The sequence below is a fragment of the Schistocerca piceifrons genome, chromosome 4 (genome assembly GCF_021461385.2).
Source record: "Schistocerca piceifrons isolate TAMUIC-IGC-003096 chromosome 4, iqSchPice1.1, whole genome shotgun sequence".
Classification (NCBI taxonomy): Eukaryota; Metazoa; Arthropoda; class Insecta; order Orthoptera; family Acrididae; genus Schistocerca; species Schistocerca piceifrons.
Window position 1 is genome coordinate 557,155,497 of NC_060141.1, and position 3,781 is coordinate 557,159,277.

The 3,781-nt window shown below is 43.0% G+C and overlaps 1 pseudogene; it reads right to left on the minus strand.

Moving 5' to 3' along the window:
* Window positions 1-3,283: 3,283 nt before the first annotated feature.
* LOC124796719 lies at window positions 3,284-3,401 on the minus strand (annotated as a pseudogene).
* Window positions 3,402-3,781: the final 380 nt, after the last annotated feature.

Here is a 3,781-nt window from a genome sequence, read left to right on the forward strand (position 1 = left end):
ATCCTGCCTCGGGCATGGATGTGTGTGATGCGCTTAGGTTAGTTAGGTTTAAGTAGTTCTAAGTTCTAGGGGACTGATGACCTCAGATGTTTAGTCCCATAGTTCTCAGAGCCATTTGAACCATTTTGATATGCAATAATTAAAGGAAACGAATACTAAATCGCAATTCTGAATTAATACAGATGCAACGCAAGTTTGCGATTTAAAGAACACGCTAATCGCGAATTGCTCAGAGGTAAAAGAACTGCGCTGCTGCGAACTGAGAGACTTACTCAAACAGGGACCGCGCGCCCATCTCCTCCGTTGCTACAACCACACTCAGTCGCTCCATAACACGACGTCCTCGAGCGAGCAGTCTACCACGATTACCAGCCTGAAAACCGAGGATTTCACTTTACCGCACAAATCGCAGGGGAGAAACTGCTAAAATTATTGAATATCGCCAAGTGTGTATTTCTTAGTTTGCTGAAGGTTGGCACACCGATTGCTATCTCGCTGCTCATTGGGTAAAACGAAAATAGTGGAGGACGGCTGCCAGATCTCCCAGAATACGAAACGTTCTCACTCCGAGAAAGCACAAAATGGCGGGTGCACATACTTCAGTGCCCTGGAGGGGGAACAGATTCGTTGCGCTAGCGAACACTTCCGGGACTCAACGGGATTTACCAACTTCAAAGGGAGTGCTCTGTCCTGCCGAAAAGCAAGAACGGTCACAGGCATCCTGTGTGTTCTTAGAATTTCGCGGCCGTTGAGAAGCTTAGGGAAAGAGCTCTGTTCTGAAGCGAGAAGCTGTCAGGCACAATGCCGACTCGTCTGCGTTGTTTCACACCAGAGAAAATTGTAACTTTGTTCTCACACCCGCTACATGCGTCTGTTCTCCCAGTGCAGTTAAGGAAACACAGATATTTTCAGATAAAATAAAGGTCACGTACCGGCGTGTAACAGACCAGTGATGTTATAGCATATTTACGCCGTTATCGCCGTTTTTATCCGTTACAAACTCTTTATTTTATTTAACCACGAAACACATGGTCTCTGTCGACATCTCACTTGACGATAACACGTGAGATGAAGACAAAAACTTAGGATTTTCTGATAAAATAAATAAAATGCACATGTAACGGCTAAAAAGAGAGATAGCGAGGTAAATAGGTACTGTAACGTCTAAAATAAAGGGAAACAAGAGCGCAACATACGCAATGCGTGGTAAAGGGAAGCGGGGGAACAGTGTGCACGTAACCAAAATATTATTATTTTGAGAAATTCGTATTAAATAACCTAAAACTAACTTCACGTGGATTGCTGTAATTTCTCCACTTTTACTACACTTGATCAATGAACATCTGGAAAACAGTGCAATGAAGTTTTAACTGTGAACATCACAAAGATGTGATTTTCCACGATTCCCCACTCAATGAGTTAATTATCTGCAGTGGTTTGGGGAACGTGCATTTGAGAATGGAAGCTAATGTTAAGTATACACTAGTGAAAATAATCGTCATTTAAATTATTTAGCAGTTTATGTTAGGAAATTAGACTAGTGAAATGTATTTAAACAGTAACATGGAATGTGCAATCACTTTGAGTTTCACATTTCAACAATTTTTAAAATGCTGACTCTTGGATAAGCAGTCAGCACAAACGTAGTCTTTGAGGTGACTTCTCCGGTACCTGCAGCATGAGTCCAAGCAGAGTACCCAAGACCACTGCACTACAATTCTTTGTCTTCTCTACAGATCCAAAACAACTCTACTTTCTTGTTAATTTCAGCTTCTTTTTCACCAGGATGGGTACTTGTTCTCTTTCAGCGTACGGTTACACCATCAGCCATTACGTAGTAACGTGATCAAATTCCGTATGTTAAACTGTTACATAGATTGAAAATCCATGCAATGATACAATGAATTACAGTTTAAACTACATATCCAGATAAAAATAAATTATTCTTATTTTCTATTTGCTGAAAATAACAGCAAACTTGCCTGCTTTATTTGTCTCACACTACCACGTTCCACAGTTCAAACGGAGCCTGTCTTCTTGCCTGTCTGTCTGTTACTTACAGGACCCAGTAGAGGGCAGCAATAGGCCTAAGTCGTTGTGTTGATCAAACTTAAAACGCTGTATGTATTCAATTACTCGCTATTTCCTTACATTTCAGTCCGCCAGTACAAAATAAATAATAGCTTTGATTGATACAGAATAATAAACAAAAACCATCTGCAGATAACACAGAAAGTTCTGCAGCATGTTTGGGTAAAGGAAAAAGAAACGAACTGTGTCTTCACCAAGCCGCAATTTTACTTGAGTGTTTCTTAGAAAGCAAGAAAAGTAAGCAGAGCTACAATACCTTGAAGAAGATTATGTGTAGTTATGTTTAGGTAAATGGTTCTGTAGAACCTAGAACAGAATCACGAGAAATAGGTCTTCAAAAAATGTTTATGAATTAATGAATGCATGAGACATTTAACAGCAATAATAAAATTCAGTGATGTTGCACAAAGCTACTTGACAATGGAAATCGTCCTAGCTCATCAGCAGTGAATGGTGACGAGAAGCCAGCATATGCCACCACACTGCCACAACTCTCGTTTACAGCTTGGCAGAAGAGTTGATGCAGCATGACTGGTTGTGGAAATACAGCATGAGCCATAAGTGATTTGTAGCTGATCTAGCTTTTGTGCACGGATATTTATTATCAGATCTGTTTTTCCTTCGGTAAATAGCATTCGATTTGCAGCTACCTCAAGTACACTATCATACATGGCAGCTCTGGTTTGGGTTTCCCCTTACCCGAGGTGGATCAACATCAGGGATCCCTGAGCTTTCGCTCGTCCTCCCTTCAAGTACACCCCGCGTATCCATTACCATACTCCATCAGGATGGGAACCAACTTGAAAAAACTAACTCCTTTACGGGGAAAGGACATTCCAATTGAAGAGCGCCTTTAGCCACACTGTGCGGTGCCCATGGGGAACCATGTGGAGGCGGCGCCATTACCGCTGACGGCGACCCATTCGTCCGCAGTACAGCTTTCACTTACAACATACGACATAAAGGTTTTCTGGGTATAAACTCTCCCTTCAAACAGGCCTTGGAAGGCCCAACGGGACCGACCGACCGCCGTGTCATCCTCAGCCCACACGCGTCATTGGATGCGGATATGGATGGGCATGTGGTCAGCACATAGCTCTTCCGGCCGTATATCAGTTTACGAGACCGGAGCCGCTACTTCTCAATCAAGCAGCTTCTCAGTTTACCTCACTAGCGCTGGGTGCACCCCCCTTGCCAACAGCTCTCGACAGACCGGATGGTCACCCATCCAAGTACTAGCCCAGCCCGACAGCGCTTAACTTCGGTGATCTGACGGGAACCGGTGTTACCACTGTAGCAACGCCGTTGGCTTTCTGGGTATGGTACCGCATTATATTGTATAAAACTACTGCTGGAGAAAACCAACGTTTCGGCCATAGCTGCAGCGGCCTTCTTCTGTGTCTACTGGTGCGTTCCAATTATGCAGTGTCCCTTATATTTTGTTATTACTGTACACTGCGCATGCCATTACGTCATAATTTTAAAAAGATACTTCATTTCATTCGTCACTTAAGGAAGAAGGACGGGGACCCTTATTTTAGTAGATTATTGCGGTGGAGGGAGAGCGTAACCTCTGTTGCCTATTGGCTCTTGTATTATGTGCCAAGAAAGGTGGTCACTGGCGAATGAGATGTTGGCTCCCGTTTACCAAATGCTGTGCAAAACTTTTTTTGAACCTGCTTTGTATATC